This window comes from Mirounga leonina, unplaced genomic scaffold (assembly GCF_011800145.1).
Source record: "Mirounga leonina isolate KUSES-001 unplaced genomic scaffold, KU_Mleo_1.0 Mir_165, whole genome shotgun sequence".
In the NCBI taxonomy this organism is placed as follows: Eukaryota; Metazoa; Chordata; class Mammalia; order Carnivora; family Phocidae; genus Mirounga; species Mirounga leonina.
Window position 1 is genome coordinate 20,582,541 of NW_023270415.1, and position 21,081 is coordinate 20,603,621.

At 41.3% G+C, this 21,081-nt stretch overlaps 1 protein-coding gene across 3 annotated transcripts in view; it reads left to right on the forward strand.

Moving 5' to 3' along the window:
- Window positions 1-21,081, forward strand: part of SULF1 (sulfatase 1) — a 176,526-nt gene that overhangs the window by 25,741 nt on the left and 129,704 nt on the right. For 2 of the 3 annotated variants that reach the window (XM_035011299.1, XM_035011298.1), the window contains exon 2: window positions 8,247-8,341. The exons of the other annotated variant lie outside the window; for it this stretch is intronic. The gene's annotated coding sequence lies outside the window, so the exon portion shown is untranslated. The remainder of the gene's footprint in view (window positions 1-8,246; window positions 8,342-21,081) is intronic. 3 annotated transcript variants of the gene reach the window in all.

The window sequence follows — 21,081 nt, forward strand, 5'->3', positions numbered from 1 at the left end:
GAGAATAACACTAAGAAAGATCCCATTTCTGAACTTATTTCAGTGCTATTTTGGGTAGTTGTACAATTTGCACTTACAAAACCATGATGATAACTTGGTGCACTATGGCATATAGAAAATTAATGTCTTTACTCAGGTAAGAAAACTTAAGATATATAAATTGACTAGACCTCTCACTTTTAGTGCTATAACACTGGGCTTGATTGTCTTTATCGTTAGATAAGCAGATGTGAAAACCACATATAATGAGTATGTATAAATGTGTGTGTTTGCGTGTATGTTTATATGTTCAAATGTATGTAAGTGTTCAGGATAATTAAATATATATTTGCACATACATATACTCTTACATTTCTTGTATCTCTCTGGTGCTCAGAATTTTACATGATATAATATCCAAAATGGGCCAGGTGGAAAGATTTCATATCAAAGTTCAGAATGCAATAGAGCTATTTATTAAGCAAACATAAGAAGACATATAAAATTATGTCTGTTTTAAAGAACCTCTTTAAATGACATCTCCACTTAGAATTCTCTGTGGCTTCCAAGAAATTCTGAGGCGTAATTAAAGTTGAAAATGAGACTGGATTCTAGTTGCTTTTACCCCTGAATTTAAAAGTGATCTGTCAACACTAAATTCTATATGGTAGCTAATTTAATTACAAAGATCAGCCACATAATCTCAACATTATCTTCAAAGGCATACTCAGTCATAGTAGAAAGAATACAAACCATGATGGGGTCCAGATTTGAGGCTTGCTTTTGCCATTACCTGGTTATATGACCAGCAACAAGATCTTTAAGATTTGCAGCCTCAGGTTTCACGTTTATAAAATATGACCAATACTACTTACCTCAAAGACAGGATTGTTGAAAGGACTGAAAGGAGATAATATATGTGAACTACTTAGCACGGTGTCTGAAAATAGCAGTGTTTCAGTCCATTGTAGGGCTTTTCCATTTACTCTATTTTTTCACCTTCGAGTCAACTCATTCATTTATTGAGCATCTACTATGTATTACATGCCACACTAAGCACTGGTGATGCAAAGGTGAGTAAGATTAATATCCTGCCCTGGAAGAGTTTATAATCTGAGGGGACAGTTGGAAACAACAGATAATTTTCTTAACAGTGCACTACCTACAAAAACAGAAGTGTGTTTAAGGTTAAGTGACAGAATTGAAGCCAGAGTGATTATTTCTGCCTAGTGTCAGTCAAAGGAACTTGCGCAAAGATGACAGTGATTGCGTGAGTCTTGAAGGATCAGCAAGAGGTGTGGAAGGACCTTGCAGAAGAGGACAGTTGGAGAGAAGGTGTAAGAAAGCCTGGGGTTAGAAGCTGATTTCAGTTGGTGCTAGAGTGTTGAACCTGCGAGGGGCTGGAGATTTAGTCAGGGGCCCAACCATGAATATTCCAGTGCCTCATGCTGAGGTGTTTAGATCTGTTACTCTAGTAAAACTCAAACTCATGCATGGATCAGCTCGTGATCTTCAAAAATCTGTTTTATAGGTTCATATCGATAAAAAAAAAAAAAAAAAGCTTGGGCTGAAATGTAAACCAATGGCATCATTAGGCCACTCATGATGGTTTACTAGACGATGTATTTGTTTGTAGCAAAGCCGTCCCAATGACGGAAGCATGGCGGTGCCAGCTCCTTAAATTCACCAGCGTTGGAACTGTCAGAATCACTGTTTAATCAGTGGGAGTCGATCTGAATGGGGCGAAGAAAGCAGAGAGTAAATATGATTTTTGTTTTAGGAAGGTTTTACATAGAGCATCTAGTATCCAGTATGGAGTGGGGGTGGGCAAAGGCCAAGGGAGTTGACAATGCTATAAACTAGGAGACCGGTTCAAAGACTCTTGCAGTGTATAGTGAGAAATGCTGAGGTCCTGAGTAGTGTAGGTGGACAGTAGGACACAGAGTCCAGAAATATTTAGAAGGTAGGACATTCTCGACTTGGGGGCTGAATGAGGGAATGGAAGGAAAAGGAAAGGTCTGTATTAGTTTTGGGCTCAACTGGGTAGCTATGATGGAATACCATAAAACAGAAGGAGACACACCTTTATAACAGAAAATCGAGTTAGTCGGGGGCCGGGGGACGGAGGAAGAAGGTAGACAGCAACATTGAGTAAAAAAATCAAAAAAGTGTTTTAAAAAGTATAAAATTGCCAGATTTGGAGGGGGGAGGATTTTAAGCACTCTGTTATGCTTGATGGCCCCAAGAAATGTCAATATCTGGGCTTACTGGGCTCTGAACTTTCATCTTGCATCCCTGCTGTTGAGCGGATTGTTTTTCCATTAACTTTTCAACAGGAAGGCCATGTCTAGGGCCGCCTTGCCAATAGCCATGCATACCCTTAAAAAGACTAATTTGTACTTCCTCTGAGCCTTCAGCAATTAGGAGAGACTAGGAAAAAAGATCTGAGGGCTAGTAGAATACTTATTGAGGAAGAACACATATTCACAAAGAATATTTAGTCATGAAGAAGCAGCCCTTCCTTAGCAGACTTTTCCACTCACTGCCCATGAATTAGGGGGCACACTCAGAAATTGGAGGAAAGGAGGTCATTTCCCACCTGGCCATTACTTTGCCTACAACCATCTCCTTCCGTGTGACGGGCAAGTTCTTCCGCTATGCTTGAACGGTGCGTCATTGGAAAAGAGTAGGGGGGTGGCGCCTGGGTGGCTCAGATGGTTAAGCGTCTGCCTTCAGCTCAGGTCATGATCCCAGGGTCCTGGGATCGAGCCCCACATCAGGCTCCTGGCTCAGCAAGGAGCCTGCTTCTCCCTCTCCCTCTGCCTCTCTCCCGGCTCATGCTCTCTCTCTCTCTCTCTCTGTATCTCTGTATCTCTGTGTCTCAAATGAATAAATAAAATCTTTAAAAAAAAGAAAGGAGTGGGCGGTGGTTAGCATTTGCGAGTTTTTTAAAAGATGACAACTGGAAGAATTTTAACAGAATGAATAGAAAACAATCTGATTAGCAGACAGGAAGCTGTGACTTTTTAAATCTTTGAGGTCTGATTACTTGATAACCTTAGTTTTCTTATACCTTTCACCCTTTCTGCACTCAGCACTTAATCTTCCATGGCAAAGCCTCGATTGGATTTCCTGCATTTCATAGTGCCTTCCCCACCTGAACACTCCAGAGCAAATACCATTTATTAGGAAAGGGGCTTAGCCCCGGACTGCATGACTCGTCTCACAAAGTCATATAATATTTCTTTCTGGTAGGCAAACTGTATCAACATATTTTAAAACAGATTTAAGAAGCTATTCCCACTTGTAAATAGAAAGAGGTTTTCTCGCTCATCAGAAAGATAATATTTGGTTATAAGCTGAATTCCATCTGGCTTCTGATGGTTCACTTCAACATTCCCCAAACTTCAGAAATTATTTTGGGCTTTTGAAATCATGAAAAAGGTTTCTATTTTTACAAAATATTTCCGCCATAAAAAAAAAAAAAGAAAAGTTCCAAAAAGGAACAGTTAGTGTATCAGCTATACAAAATAATCACCATATGTATATTTTAGAAGAAGATGGACTGGCATCATGGGAAAGTTTATTATTTAAAGAAGGAGCCGGATATATTGGGGGGAATTCCCATTAGCACAATAGAAAGTATGAAGAATATACTGAGCTTCCATATACGGTGCTGGCCATTCCAGGTGTAGGTCACTCAAACCATTTAAAGTCTTGGCTCCATAAGTGAGTGCTACACTCTTCAGAGTCTTTTTGGGGTTGCTGACATAATGATCCACTCCAGGCTGGGTGCTGCCTGAGCCACTGCTCTCCTGCACAGTGTTTGAAGGGTGGGACAGGGTGCAGCTGTGTGGGCCCCCAGACACCTGAGTGCAGAAGATTGCTGAATCTTGCTTCATTTCTGTGCTGTTTGGAAAGCTGGACGCTCCCCAACTCTCTCTTGGGTTTGGCTTCCTGTTCACATGTTTTCTGGTCTCATGTCATTGTGCATGAAGTAATAGTCCCACATGCGAGCACCATCCACAATGGCAAGATTTGTGTGGTTCAGTGCAAGTTTTCTAATGAGGACATTTTGGACCTTCCAACAACTCCTTAGGGAAAGCAGTTTGGAACTGTTATTACTTTCCAAGGCATTACAAGCACAGACAGAATGCACTTCTGCAACAAGATGAAAAGCCATTTTTAGGAGAAATTAAAGGACTGCCGAAGAAAACGACGTGTTTACCTCACACATCTATCTCCATGTGTGTATATGTGTGTACAGTGTAGAAAAATACCTCCAATTCAGTTTAAAAACATCAGTTACTGTTTCAGCATTTCACTATGAATGGTGCTAGTGTTTTCCACCGAGGACTGTTATTTTAATGGCATTTCTCTGCAGCAAAATCTGATGAGTTTACGAAGTTTGAGAGCCAGGAAATGCAGCTCAGTTTCTGAACAACTGAAAGCCAAGAGACTTAATTTCAATCATCTACTTACTTTATAGCATGGATTCATAAGTGCTAAGTACAACAGCGCTAATACAGACAGAGAAGCCAAACCAAACTTTTCAAGTACAGCTCTTAAACTATCAAACTCAGCTTCCCAGTATATTATCAGCAGGTGAAATTCTGGTGCACAACTGCATTTATTTGTGGATGTTAATGTCAAATTAATAGGCATAGGTGCCAATGTTTTATAGAATTTTAGAGCAGAAAGGGGTTTTGGATGTCTCCCAATCTTATCTGTGCATTTTATGAACAGAAACTGAGATTCATATGAGCGCTCACTTTCTTGCTCTCTCACTCTCTCTCTCTTTCTCCCCCCCACACACGCGTTTGCGCAAGACACATCTGAGTCTTGTGCTGAGTCGTTGCTTATGGAAAATATCATAAATCTGGCTTAATAAAAAGAAAGGACAAAATGACCCAGAGCCAGGCCAGTGATGGCCTGCTTCATTCAAGTTTGTGTGGCCCAGCTTCGGCGCCGTGTGGACTGACAATTTATCCTTGCTTCAGGAACCATTCAAGGTCTTAGATTAGGTGTTTTTGACCAAAACTTGAATAAACTCCAAAACAAACCCGGAATCAAGACACAACTCAGATCCTGATGATGAAGGGGTGCTTCACTGGCGCATCATACTTCCTGGCGGCCACGTTATGATTAGAGTCTGAGATGTAGACGAAGCCCCAGGTATAACCCTCACAATTTAGCAATCCTAAAACCTGATCGAGAGATGAGCCCTCACCCATGTAGGCAAGCAGTGACAACAGTGGGGACTGTATAACTAAATGCTACATTGCATGGCATGGGTTTTTAAGTGTTGGAGTGCTGGTGAGAGAAATGAAAATAGAGGTTGTTAGGAAATGTTAGGATTTCAGCTGATCCCAGAGGGGTGCCTAGAACTTGAATAGGTGGGGGGAATAATGGCAGATTTTTCTAGGTAAAGAACAGCGGAAATGAAAGTATAAAGAGAGTCTCACAGAGCGTGAGGGTGGGGGAAGGAGGAGAGGGGGGACCCTGAGGAAGCCAGGCTGGTGGGTACTGTCTTATAGCATTTCCCAACCTGATCAATGGACCACCTACCGAGCCCCCAGTAATGCCTTATGTTATTATCTACTAAAATGTTACTGAAATACGTACCCTAAAAAACGTAAGTATTAATTACTTGAATTATGTTTATATAACTATACATCTGCAATAATAACATTATATTTATATCATTGAAAATCCAAGAGAAATTGCTGATTAAATATGAACAAAGCCATAGACCAATAATATTCTCTCTTTTTTTTTTTTGAAGATTTTATTTATTTATTTGAGAGAGAGAGAATGAGAGACAGAGAGCAGGAGAGGGACGAGGGTCAGAGGGAGAAGCAGACTCCCTGCCGAGCAGGGAGCCCGATGCGGGACTCGGTCCCGGGACTCCAGGATCATGACCTGAGCCGAAGGCAGTCGCTTAACCAACTGAGCCACCCAGGCGCCCAATAATATTCTCTTTAATGTTAATTCTCTTTGCCAGATGATGCCATTTTGCTAAAATTAAAGAATAAATTTGTTTTAACCGTGTTCATTCATGCAATTATTAAAAAAGAAACACTTTAATAAGAAATTTCTTTTGCACACTTAGTACTATGCCTATTTATAACGAATTGTTCCAAGAGGTGCGTGTGAAGGAGGACAGGATCCAAGCAGTACCTCTGCTGGTGTCCAAGTTACGGAGCCAAGAACCGTGATGGCTCAGCCATCCTATCACCTTGCTCTGATCTGGCCAACACAACCTCACACAGCACCGCCAGAAGCATTTGCCTCTCGTGGGCACATACGCATCAGCCAGGTATTCAGGCTGCCTCTGTTCTCCCTCTAATAGCCGACAGCAATTAAATTGTTACATTATAATCCCACAGGTTACCAGTTTAATGATGACAAATCAGAGCCCTTGTTTATAAAATTTATGGAAACTCTGCTCCCATTCCATGAAAATACCTTTTGATTGCAAATTACCACTGCAAGGGCAGTTGTATCTTTATTACAGGCTAAAAAAAAAAAAAAAAAAAATTAGCCCACGTAATAACAATGGCCAACGTTTATAGTGTGCTTAACGATGGGCCAAAAATCCTTCTAAATTTTTTACTTGGATGCTAACCTGTCATCTTCCCATCAACCCTATGGGTTAGATACTATCTTCAATCCCCATTTTTCAGAGGCTTCCGAGGCATAGAGAAATTCAGTAACTCGCTCAAGGTCACATAGCCAGTGAATGCTGTAGCTTGGAATTCAGGCATCCAATTCCAGGGTCTGCTACCCCCAGGAGTATATTCAGAATGATTGCAAAAAGAGTGTTCTTTGGCATTAGGCTATGCCAGCACGACCACAGGCAGATACTTAGAGCTTCACGCTCCGGGGTAAACATTTACTTGGGGAGATCACAAGGTGTCATGCATAATTATAAACATAAACATTTCCATGTCCTCCAGGAACATATTTAAAAAGTAGACCTCTGTGTGATGCTTATAATAATTTGTAAGATTATCAGAGACATGGGAACAGAGAATGTAAAAGCTGTCCGAGAGTTCAGCACCTCCCAGGGTGGGAAGCATAGGGGAGCAGTCAAAAGGCCAACTGGGTTGGGCGTGCCAGATGACAGAGGGTGGTGTAGATGGGTGGTGGAGCTGAGCTTCTGTCAGGAATGGAAAGAGACATGATAAGGGTGGCGTGGGAGGAAGGGTCCTGCAGCCAACAAGGCCAGCACCAGGGAGGCCCTGCTGCGGCAAAATCTTGCTATAAGAATGAAGCTTCCAGAGCAGAGCAAAAAGGACTTGGTACTGCCCACGTTTAACCTAAATCAGCAGGGCCAGTTCAGATCCAGAAGAGATTCCAGGTCTATTGTATTGAGGGAAATAATCTATACCCATTACCTCTGAGATTCCCCTCTGTGCATACCAATAGACACTGGTTTTCACCAGTGAAGAGGTAAGAAGGCTCAAATGAAATGTTCTAATATTTACATGGGCAAGAAAAATACTTTCTAAAGGTAAAGGAAATGTGGGGTTGTTAAAGTGTGTGTATTGCTTTCCTATTCTTTTATATTTCTGATAGCTTATATTTTCTCATAAGATACATATGTTACATATTTTCTATTTCCTCTTTTGTACTATGTATCATATGATGTGTACATGTTAAAATGTGCTCTGCACTGAGGCAAGATTACATCATCATATACTGCATTAATCTGGGTGTTTCCTCTTATTCGAAGTATCTAAGTTGATTTGAGTTACTTACATTTTTCACCTGCCATAAATGCAAAAGAGAAACAAATTTAACCACTTGTAAATGCTTACTTTGCTACTCATCAAATAATAGCTTGCAGCAGCTTTAGGAGATTTTGTGAATCAGCACATTTTCCTTCCAAACAGGTCTCACAACCTGAAATTCGAGGTCACTCAACTTTTAAACTTGGAACGCTTTGTAAACTTTTAAAAAGAAATTCTTCTTTATTAGTTTTAGGAAATCTAGTCAGAGAATAATATGAAATGAATCTAAGGGACAGTCTTTCCCTTGATGAAGAGAGAGACGAATGGGAACTCCTACAAAAGCACTGAATTACCCACCGTATTTCAAAGTCTCTCACAAGTGATTGTAAGAAAAGCAGTGTGGATAAAATTTGGAGACTATTATTCCTAATGATGTTCCTCTTTGAAGTTTGTGAAAGGGCACCATCTGAGAGATGAGAGAAGCCACTGATAAAATGCAACTGAGGGCACATTTGCTCTCCTCCATTGTAGGTGCTGACGGCCACCCACCACCGTCTGAAGAAGGTGATTTTGGCAGATGACATGCAGGTTCTCCACGACAGAGTAATTGCAGAAAATCTTCAAAGGTACTCGTAGCAAACATTTATCTCTTGCTTAATTAAGCCAAGGGGCTAATTAAAGCTGAGCACTCCATGTCACTTGAAGAGGGACTGTTTCATGGATGGGGAATTGTAAGAAACAGAGGAGCCCCGCACCTTCCCGTAACATTTTCCTCCTCCCTGGATGAGAGAGCTAAAAGGGGCCTTAAATGGGGTAGAGCCATTGCATGAAATTAGTCTTCAGGAATGGCAAAAGAACCGTCTGAATAATGAGTATCTAAAGAATCAGGGGCGCCCAGCTGGCTCAGTCAGGAGAGCCTGTGACTCTTGATCTTGGGTTGTGAGTTTGAGCCCCACATTGGGTGTAAAGCACTTTATGAACATGTCATGGCTGCTCAGGAAGCTCAGGGGAATTTAGAGCCACAGTGAATGGCAGGCCAGCTCCACCCGGTCATCCACACAAATGTCACCTGTCTTGTTCATAGCTTTGCCTTCACAGTTTCTTGCCTTGGCCAAGTGAATATTAGTGCCAGGGTATTGTGGGGCCAGGAAGAGTTACAGAGACCCACCTAAGCGATATGACCTTAGTTGCAAAAACATTCTTAGGGGTGTTGATTCATATAAGTTTACAGCCCCATGTGTCTCTTCTCAAATGTCAACATTGAAATTTGTTCCCTTCTTCCCCAACCAAACTAATGCAATGGAAACTGTTGAATTCCTGTTGATTTCAAATTGCGGCTCTTCAAAATCATTACCCTTCACTTGCTTTTCATTCTAAGCCTTGCGTTGGCCCAGGTTGTCTTGGATAAAGTCCTCTAATCACCAAAAAGTTCGTGAACCTCACACAAAACAAAATGAAATCTTTAGCAGGTCTGGCCTGAATTTCAGGTTTGTCTCTTGAGGACTGATTTATCGAGCTTTTCTTTCTAATACTTATGGAATTAAGCATTTTGTGTCCACACTACAAATGGCAAGTTTAGCAGGGAAATACCTAGAAGTGTACAGAAGTCTGGGGTTAGTTCCTTGACAGAAAATCATGAGCCTTGCCATTTTTTTCCTGTAATTCTCTGTGCTTTGTGTGCAGATGATCTGGGGTATCACCAGAAACATATTGAAGCTGGTTATCCACAAGATAAATCAAAAATAAGAGAAAACAAGTTGAAACTTAGGTCTCCTTCCTTCAAAATTCCAAACAGGAGAGGAAATAATCCAAAACAGAAACTAAAAAAGGTATCTGTTTAGAAATTAGTTCAATGAACAGTAGAACTGTGACTTCTTAAGAATTCTTCATCTTCTTGAGTCAGTTCTCCATTTTTTTTTAAAGATTTTATTTATTTATTTGACAGAGAGGGACATGGCGAGAGAGGGAACACAAGCAGGGGGAGTGGGAGAGGGAGAAGCAGGCTTCCTGCCGAGCAGGGAGCCCGATGTGGGGCTCCATCCCAGGACCCCGGGATCATGACCTGAGCCGAAAACAGATGCTTAACAACTGAGCCACCCAGGCGCCCCATAGTCAGTTCTCCATTTAATGGGTAATTTTACTTTAAGCATTATGTCCTTTTCATTTTTCAGCATATTCTTATTACAAGAAAACAGAAATGTGTTTAATATTGGATCAAGTTAGAATCACTTGCTCAAGGGGCGCCTGGGTGGCTCAGTTGGTTAAGCGACTGCCTTCGGCTCAGGTCATGATCCTGGAGTCCCGGGATCGAGTCCCATATTGGGCTCCTTGCTTAGCAGGGGGTCTGCTTCTCCCTCTGATCCTCCCCCCTCTCATGTGCTCTCTCTCTCTCATTCTCTCTCTCAAATAAATAAATAAAATCTTTAAAAAAAAAAAAAAAGAATCACTTGCTCACATTTAACACACAAGACGCCTACTTCTTAAACATCTGTAGGCCCCCTCTGAGAGGAGTCTCCAGCATGCTTTTTCTGTCCTTGGACTGGAAAATTCAGATTCGAAGTCCCACCAAGTCCCGGCTTCAAACTCTCTGCCCTTCTTCATCCAGTCCTTGAGCTGGATTAGATAGACAGCTGAGTCACTTTGCACCACCACCTCTGTATTCCTAGCTCTACAGTCCTCTCATCTGGCAAATTTTGTAGAAAGCAATGAGTCCTTTCTGTGTGTGCTCAGACAGTCAGGTTTATAAAATAAGGACCACTTTAAGGAGCCTTAGAGCTTCAGAATGCTGCCTTGTGCATTTTTGATTGCCTCTCTGCTCCTGTCATCTGGATATAAAGTTCATTCAACATTTTTCCAGCTTTAAGAACTGCTTACCTGCAGTTCATTGAACTTGGCATCACCTCCAAAGTACGTAACACGAGAAACAGAACCAGGAGATGTTATAAGCAAAACACAGAAGCTGCCTAAGCATCTCCTGACTGTCCAATTGCCAGAAGATTCTCTTTTGATCCAAGGAAAGATAGATTGTGTTCACATACAATAAGACAACAAAAGGACAATTAAATTTCACAGCTTGGGGGAGATTGTGAGAGTTCTTGGCAAAAATGTTCACACCTGTGAAACAGACTGTTATTTTTTGTGGAGCCTGGTTTTCAGCTTGAAATACACCTGCCAAAATCTGAATGGCTGCTATTGTGCATTCCGGACTCGAAAACTGCTCTGTCAGACAAGGTTTGGGGCACACAGATGGGATAACTTAGAACAGCGGCTATGTTGTTTGTAAGGAAATTAAGACCTTTCCTAGCCCTGCTGATGCCTATTTAGGATGGAAAATTTTATCATAAGCATGTCTTGGCTGTGCCTCCCTGGCACTTTATTTTTTTTATATTACCTTAATAATTTAAGTGATACTCAATGCCTTAATTTAAATTTAAGAGATTTTTTTTAATTGTCCATGGACTGTAATAGTGAACTACATCTTTTCAAGGGATCAACTCCAGACTTCGACCCTAAAAACTGCTAAAATTATCTTTGGGTATCCACCGAGCATTAAAAGCTTGCTGCGGAATATAAATAGCTGAATTTGGGGGTGCTAAGAAGCCGACTCTTTTCCCTTGTGATCATTCTCGCCCTTAACGTTTCTCATTGCACATCCTAGCGTCAGTTAAAATAATGTATTTGTTGTAAAACAATATAATAGCGATCCAATATGAAAATATGTTGAGGTAAAGCATACACACACTTAACTCCAGCCCTTTAAGTTTTTTATATATGAATATATGCAGTGAGGAATCATACACAACTGCCACTATTTGACTATTTTGACCTACAAAAGCAGCAATTTCGTATGGTACTACCTAATATTTTATATAATTGGAAACTCAGAGAATATACTATTTTATTCTGATTCTTTTCACTGTTGTATTGAAACAATCTACAGTTTCTGCAGTGTCTTCATAGTTCATTAGTTTGAATTGGGGCATCATTTCCTATTACACGGATGTGGGGCATATTAAGTGGATTTTGCTTTTTTCCTGTAAGAGATAACTATGCTCAAAAAAACCTAACCCGCACCTTCCTTCACACAGCCGTTTTATTTAGTTGCCTTCTAATGCCAGTTTTGAAACTAATGTCTTCTCCTGCGTCCCGTCCTTTCATCCCTCCGAGACTAAATACTTTCACATGTGGGTCATCGATACAAATCTAAGTGATAAAGCAAGTGCTAGTATGCGCAAGCCTACCAATGTGCACACATGCATACACATCGTTAAATGGATCTGTTTAGACAGTACATCCTCAAACTTGTGCTGAAAGAAAACACCAAGCTTCAGCCTGTGCCACCTTTCGCTGGCTTTTCTCCATTTTCATCTGACTGAGTGAGACCTGTCCCAGCAGATGGTCCTCTCAGTATGCTTTGGCTGCCAAGAGAATAGAGCTTTGTCTAATATGGCGAGGAAACACACTCCCGGGATATTAACCGACCAGAGCAAAACCCTTTGCTCTTGCCATAATGATACATTCAGGCAGGAAGTTAAGAGGAAAATAGCTACTCCCCTGGGAATGAGGAGGGGGAGGGAGGGGAGCAGTTTAATTATGATGAGGGTGGGGGCGGGGAGAGGGGGACAGTCACAAGTGGAGATCAAGAAAAAAGAATGGGATGATGTCATTCTTTACTGGGACAGTCACTGAAATGAAATCAGGTCACACACAATGGTCTTGTTCTATCCCTGCAACCATAAGTGTTACAAGAGATTACTTTGTGGCAATGCTTGTTAGGAAGGGTCTCAGGGCCGTGCTCACATTGAGATATCCCCCAAGACATCTTTAAGATGGGTAAGAAGGACAGAAGCATCCCATCCAGTGCCAAAATGACCCACACGAAGTGCACATTTGTTTTAAGATCACTAAGCCACAGTTTAGGAGAGAAAAAGTGTGGATCCTTATAACAGTGAATTTTAAGAAGCAGAATGCAATTCCACAGCTTGGTTTCAGGCAAGATGTTTTAAATTGATTCCCTTTCTCATAGGATAATTTTGAATGGCATTTTAAAGTTAAGGCGGAATATATTTCTCAGTATCAAGTTGCATTTTCTGAAAAGAAATACTGCCTTGTACTATGTTAGGGCATTTTTAGGACTGATTAACTCTGCTTACATAGGAAGCATTTGATTTGTGTCGATGTTGAATCCCTAGAGCACTGGTGGCAGATGTATTCAAATTTAGGTTCCTTCTCTCAATGATGTCCTAATTTAACCTCATTCATCTGCTTCGATTTCACAAGAGGGCATCGCAATTACAAATGAAGGTTAGATTTTTTAAGAAGTCATCCCTGGAATAATTAGGTGATAGGGTCAAATCCTGTTATTAAGATTCAGTTGTGATTGCATTATAGGGCTTAAAACAAATAAGTCATTGACTGAGGCTTTTTTTTTTTTAGGACATCTTTGCTGTGCGAGTATTTACCATAGTAGAACTGAAACACTGTAGGCTTTTTACATTCGTATCTGCAGGGTACAGAATTTACAAAATGTAATGTTCAATTTTGGTAAACCACTGGTCTTCAGGTACATGTGTATATCTAGGGGCAAGGTCCTTCTCTCTTTTGTAGACTTTACAAAAATGTAAAAGCAAAATTAGATTGCAGTGAGAATTCATATTTGCTTTATGATTTTGCCTTCAAATTACTAGGGAATCTTGCATGGTCATCTCTGGTGTAGGGGAAGTGGTGATAATAGACGTGAGAAATGTGTTTGAAAGTGGCTGCGGATTGTGGCTATTACAGGGCAATGAGGCACATTTTGAAGGAATCCTTCTGGGGGGCAGATTCTAACATAAACGTCAGTGGTTTCTGCTGCGCTTATTTTTAGACGAAAGGTGATGAGGCTATAGGACCTTTGAGAGAGGATAATTATTTAAAAATAAAAAGTAACCAAAATATTTCCAAACAAATTATCAGCATCATTAGAAACTCTCAGGTTCTCAAGACAGTGTTTAATTTCCTTTTCTGTTTATTTTCTAGCAGGCTTTAAAGAAATCTGTTAACCGGAGCCAGTTGATAGTAGCATCTAAAATGCAGGTGTTACTTTAAGCAAATCCGTTATTAACAAAGCAGGTAAATCAAGCGTGGCTTCTTACAATGGGATTCACCATAAAATTAATTTAAAAATTACTTACTTTTATAGTTTTACCAAAAAAAAAAGAAAAAAGATTTGTGCATTCTCTGCATTGAAACGTATTTGTGTATTACATGAAGTAAGAATGACCCAGCAGATTAAATCTATTCTATAATATTCACAGGAGCCAAGACATCTGGGTGGCTCAGTCAGTTAAGCTCCTGCCTTTGGCTCAGGTCATTGTACCAGCTGGGGTCCTGGGATCGAGCCCCGCCTCGGGCTCCTTGCTCAGCTGGGAGCCTGCTTCTCCCTCTGCCTGCCGCTCCCCCCTGCTTGTGCTCTCAAGATCTCTTTCTCTTTCTATCCGTGACAAATAAATAAAATCTTAAAAAAATATATTCATGGGAGGGCTAGCCAGACTAGCCAGACATGATGATGCTCAGTATGTACAGTGGCCACAGGAGAGGGACAGCAACCATCCAGAGCCATCAGTTGCCCATGTTGTAAGGGATGTAGATATATTGAGTATCTCTGATGATGATAAGTTTGCCAGAGTATTGCTAGTCACAAAATTCTGCTGTTCGAAGAACACTGCACTAAGAGTTGGTTCCAATTTTAGGCATTTTGTTGACTGTGTAACTTTCTACAAAATGAGAATATACTTGTCCCACTTCCCTCACTAGGCTGTTGTAAATATAAGATGAAGACCGGAAAAGTACATTTAGGGGGAGGAGCAGACGTATGGAGCCCTTCAAGCCCAATCTCGTGCTCCTGTTGTAATATTAAAAGGCTAAGGTATGGCATGGCAATCATTAGTTCCCATTATACTGTTCTATTCCCAGCACCTTTCTTTTCCCTCATTATTCTTTTAGTTTTATGTCTCTGCCAGTAAACGAATCCCCAATGTGTATTTTTGATGGTTGGCAAAAATCCAGAAATGCTTTGCGAAGAAGGAAGGCTATAGAATCACTTGGATTCTAACTACGCACTCAGTGCATTTTTCAGAAAAGCTTCAGAATGAAATATCTTTTCTGGCAAAGGCATTAAAAATAAGAGTGAAAAAAATAGCTTGTATTATATACACTTGTAGTTGTTGGAATTCAACTAAGGGTTGACTCCCAATAATCTTTATGATTAGGGGGAAAAAAGATGTGTAAGATTAACTCCCTGGGGACGGGTGCTACTGCTTTTCAAATTTTGCTGATTGGCTCCTGTCGTGCTCTAAAGTGGATCGAGAAATTACCATCATCTGCATCCCTGCAGACAGAGGCCAGAGACAAAAGGTGACATCCCTCTGCTCTCTGTCACATGACTGCCTCTCTCTTAGGGAAATATTTCATTTTCTGGTTGCTTTTTCCACCAGGAATTTCTTTTATTTTTATTTTTATTTTTTGAAGATTTTATTTATTTATTTGACAGAGAGAAAGCACAAGCAGGGGGACCAGCAGGCAGAGAGAGAGGGAGAAGCAGGCTCCCCGCAGAGTAGGGAGCCTGACGCGGGGCTCCATCCCAGGACCCTGAGATCATGACCTGGGCCAAAGGCAGATGCTTAACCGACTGAGCCACCCAGGTGCCCCAGGAATTTCTTTTAAGTGGCCAATACAGTATCAGCTTAGTACTCTGCACTTACTGAAATATCCCTTCTGGGCAAAGGGACAGGAATGTGATTTACATTTCACATTTGGAAGTCCACCTTAGTTTGAAGAACTTTCTCTCTGGTTGTAGAAATACTAAGACAGAGTTTGTATGGTATGACTTGTGTCTATGTGTATGAGTCACTGTTCCAGTGACAACCAACCCCTAAACATGACAGACGATGATTCTGACTATCAAAACACTGATTTTTTTGTCCCTCCCGGACTCATGTAGATAGTAAGAACATGCATCTACCTGGTAATAACTAGGCTGAGCTATTGGCCTTCATGGATGTCTAAAAACATACACAGTGGTGTGTTGAAGGGATGTAAAAAGAGCCTTTCCTACCTTAGAGAGTCTTTGGGAATTCAAGAGTTATCACCAGCCAAAGTGATCCTGTCTTAAAATGAAAAGCTCCCTCTCTGTTTCTAGTTTATAGTGATACGCGGAAGAAGTGTAGCATACTGATTAGGAACACAGATTTGGGAGACAGACTGCCTGGGTTTGAATGGTTTGCCATGTCCTTGGTTAACTGTATAACTTCATTTCTTTGCATCTCAGTGTCCTCATCTGAAAAATAGGGGCCAGTCAGTAATAATACCGACTTTGTCTCACTCTTTGGAGGATTAGATGTTTCTTTATGTATAAAAGGCCCAGAACAATGCCTAGCACTTAATATACTGCTTTATGCGTGTTAAGGGTATGTGCTCTGGTAAGCGCTGTGAATTGTGCAAGACTGTTGAATCTCAGATCTGTACCTCTGAAACAAATAATGCAATATATGTTAAGAAAAAAAAAAAGAAGAAGGTAGCGGGAGGGGAAGAATGAAGCGGGGGAAATCGGAGGGGTAGACGAACCATGAGAGACGATGGACTCTGAAGGATGGACGGGGTTCTAGAGGGGAGGGGGGTGGGAGGATGGGTTAGCCTGGTGGTGGGTATTGAGGAGGGCACATTCTGCATGGAGCACTGGGTGTTATGCACGAACAATGAATCATGGAACACTTCATCTAAAACTAATGATGTAATGTATGGGGATTAACATAAGAATAAAAAAAAATCTTAAAAAAAAAAAAGAATTATTATTATTTGTGGAAATGTTAAAAATCTAGAACTGCCCCAGGTAGACACTATGTTCCCATGACGTTAGTGTGCCCATAATTCCACACACTTACATACACACACACTCTCACTATAGAGAGAGCAGTCACGGGCCCCAGCACCACCCTGCGAGAACTGGTGTCAGACAGGAGTAGGGTGAGTGCCTCACAAATAATAGCAATCATAACACCTTCCGTATACACACTCGTGATGTACATTCGTGCATTGCAACAGTTGGGGAAAGCCAAATAACGTGATACATGGAAAAGTAATTTGGGAGTATATTATCAGCATAGTGATAAAACCAGCTTTTAACTTTCTAATTTCTGATTTCCCTTTAGATTTGCTTAGACCTGGCTGGGTTCAGTTTTTTCCCCCAGCCAAGCGTGATTTAGCAAATCCTAACCGATAAAAACTGATAGTCACTAAAAGACAGAAATTCTCCTTGTAGAACCCAGATGATTCAACAGGCCCAGATTCTGACCCCAAAGAGCTGGATATTTATTCCGTAGTCTCCATTCTGAGATCCACAGAAGTGTAAAAGGGGCTTGCCTCTCGAAAACTTTTTTTAATCCTTTGTTTATAAATAATATACATTTGATGGAGGTTTTTTTTTTTTTTTACAGCTCTCACGGTTTAAATGAAATCATTTCAAAGCTCCAGGTTCACAGCTGTGAGACACCTGTTCTTCTAATTGTGCCATTATTAGGAGTCCCTTGTTGAAAGGAGAGGAAAAAATAGTATGTCCTCAGAGAATGATAAAAGAGGTCTCTTGAAGAGAGCTTTCCTGAGTATTTTGGAGATTTTTCACACAGTGGAGAGCACTAATTCTGCCTGTATTTGACTCTTCTGAAAATGACATTTCATATATAAAATTCAAAACTCTAATTGTGTATCCAGTGTTGCCACAGGGTCTTAAAATAGAAACTTGGGGTTTGATTTTCCACTTCTCTTTCTTTATGGTTAAGTCGGTATGCCTGGAGCTGACACGTCCCTACTGCACCAAAGATAGTATAGAAAAAGTGAGTGTTGTTCACTCCGTCGTCCCCCTCAGCATCTCCCAAGTGAAAATTCAAGGTTATGATTGCGTGGCATTCGGTGACCGACGGAGCCGTGGCCATCCGTCGTGTTGAGAACCAAGTGCAAAACTTTTAGGCCTTCCAAGGACCGCCAGTATGAGAGAAAGACGATATACTGAAAACACAGTGGACAGTCTCTGCCTTTTACTAGTTGTGGAATCGGGCAAGGTGCGTGGCCTTCTGAGCCTCAGGTGGCCTTTTGGTAAAATTTGGGTAACAGCATTCACCTCATAATATTACTGTGAGGGGCTCAGAGAGAAGGTGTGTGCAAAGCACCAAGTGCAGAGAGGAACCTACAGCATGTGTCCAGGAACATTCATCTCTCTCCTCAACTTGTCTTAGCTCAGAACTTCCCTCCTCCTCCTCCCTGCCTCTGGTGCTGTGGCCCTGCCTGACTTCCCAGCCTGTCCCTGCGAGGATCCCCATGCCCCCGGCATTCTGATCCAGACTGCTCACGCTCCTTACACACCCTTCCTCGGCAGAGCTCTGGAAAGTCACAGGGCCAGAATATTCTTTTACCACTTAATAGCAAAAGCTAAATACATGGGCCATAGCCCATGTACAATAGTCCTTGATTTCCTCACAGCCAGAATTTGATTATTTCTTCTTTTGCACTCTCGTGGACTTTATACTTTAATTATGGTTCACATTTATTTAAGTCTTGTTTGTACCACACTGTCATTTACATTCCTGTGCCTCACGTTAGGCTGTGTGCTTTTTGAGACTGGAGTATCGTCCTTTCATCTCTTACTGCATTTAGCACAGTACTTTGTGAGTAGTTAAGTGCACAAGAAGTGCTCCTTTTTAATTTAAAAAACAAAGTTGCAACTTCTGGTTTAAAAATATCGAACTTTGTGAACTGCCAGAAAGAGGCATCCATGCTTTGGCTTGGGCCAATTCCCTAGTGGCAAATTTTATTTTATTTTATTTTTTAAAGATTTTATTTATTTATTTGAGAGAGAGAGAGAGCACGAGCAGGGGAAGGGGCAAAGGGAGAAGCAGGCCCCCCTCTGAGCAGGGAGCTCCATCCCAGGACCCCCGGGATCATTACCTGAGCCGAAGGCAGACGCTTAACCCACTAAGCCACCCAGGCGCCCCCCTCACAGCAAATTTTAAAACTCACACAATGTTTCTTCTATCTGCCTAAGTATTTGAGTATTTAAAGGCGCTATTGTGCAAAGAGACCCAGAATTAAATGTCAAGGAGAAGCCCATGGCCTAGCACCTGTCTTGTAGAGTTCGGTGAGAGATACCCGGTGCCTACAGAGCTGTTACAAAAGACAAGGATCTTATGGAATAATGAATGACTGATCCCCAAAGCTCTTTGCTATACATCAATGTCTCTTAAAAGTAGCTTGTTACAAGGGATCACTCTGAAAGACCATAACGTTTTGGACATTGGAACTGCAGAGACAACAGCAAGCCTCGTGGTGTGACCATTCAGGGCCAAGAAAGAACAGGATGCAGGAAGCGGGAAAACCGCCTTGGTGGTTGGGGGCCTGAAGTGAGGTGATGGATATGAACAAAGCCCTTGTGAAACCCATGAGACAAAAGGCAGAGCCTCCACACCTCATGACATTCTGTCATCCCCAGGGGCTGGACCAGAGGACAGCCTACCCATGCACTTGGTGCAGACAGGGCTTCCTGGCAGACCTTCGGCATGTTAGCCAGAGGGACAAAAAGAGAGGGAAAGGATTTCAGCAAATGCTAACATCTGAAAGACGAGTGGGAACACATGCCCTTAATAAGTTTTCTAAGAAGGGGTTCAAGAATGTATTTTTGTTGTTGGCTAGAAAGATAATAAGAGGGTGGTGGTATAAGCGAAAGTTTCAGGAAAGCTGAGCTTTGTCCCAACTGTATATTTAAGTGGCTGTGTGACTTTGGGCAAGTTACTTAACCCTTCTGGGCCTCCATTGTCTTATCTGTAATATGATGTAAGTGTTCACTTGCAGCTCTAAGATTCCACAACCAGATTCTACCAGTTACGCCTACTATATCCTCCCGAGAATTGCATCCCTCCTCAGCCAAGGATTATACTTCTCACCTGAGTTTTGTCAGAAAATGATGCAGTGAGAATAAAGAATGAAAATTACTTATATTTATAATCACTGAAAATATAAGTGATTTTCATTTTATTTTCCCTTACTCAAACTGACTCGAGATTTTCTCAACAACTGAAATGAAATGTTGTTGAGATGGATATTTATAAATATGGGCAGATTCCTAGTTACAAATGGACCATGTTAAAAATGATCATTTATAAACTTGTCTACCAGTGGTTCAATCTATATTATCTAGTAATATTATTGATGTTATATTTTTTTACAGGTCCATTAAGGGACAGATACCCTTAGCAGGCCTGCCTAGAAATCTAAGCTTGAAGTTTAAAGTTTTGGTGGGAGGGGCGCCTGGGTGGCTCAGACAGTTAAGCGTCTGCCTTCGGCTCAGGTCATGATCCCAGGGTGCTAGGATCGAGCCCCACATCGGGCTCCTTGCTCAGCGGGGAGCCTGCTTCTCCCTCTCCCACTCCCCCTCCTTGTGCTCACATTCTCTCCCTCTCTCTGTCAAATAAATAAAATCTTTTAAAAAATAAAGCTTTAGTGGGAAACAAGGTACTTCATGTGACAGTCTGTAAACCTAAAAACCTATCCTCACATCTATGCTCCTCATCCCCTGGCCTACTTCCCCAGCCCTTGTAAAAAAAAGTTAAGAGTTTCTCCTTCCTCCTCAGCCAATGCTGATGATCTGATCAGGTCTGAAATTCTAATGAGAAATAAATTGAGGAACCAGGAAGTGGGGGTTTTAGGAGAGATGAAAAGAATTTCAGTTAGGAAAGGAAGTGGGATCTTACCGTGAGGTGCTTAAAAGGTAGGGGAGAGATGGGGTAAAATGAGCATAAATTTCATTGGACCCAAGGGCTTTAAACAGTAAGTATGGGGTAAGTTAATTGTAAGACATGAATGAAAAGTAAGAGAAACAGCGTCTCGAGAATAAGAAGCCAGTGGACAACAAGGAAGGAATAGGAAAGTTTCTCTATATTTCCTCATTCTGGATTTTCATCATCTGCTTCTGCCTCCTTCTACTCCTCCTCACCACAGATCCCAGTCATCTTGTTATTTATTTTTTTCTTTCTATGACCAGTGTTTCTCCCTGCTAGGAGTAACGTTTTCTGGCTTTTTCACATATCCAGTAATAATTGATTGGCTGCTGGATATTGTGAATATTAAGTGCCTCGTGGTAAAACCCAACCTCCTTTCCCAACCAAAATTCTTGACACTCGGTAAGACAGGAAGCTGGGGGTGGGGAGGGGTGTTGATGATCACTCCAAGTGGATGTGCAGAAGGAAGGAGAAATTAATGCACACATTGATCAAGGAAAATGATGTATTTTATTTAAATTTATCATAGGCTTACATTTGTGTATTTCTGGTATAGCATTCTT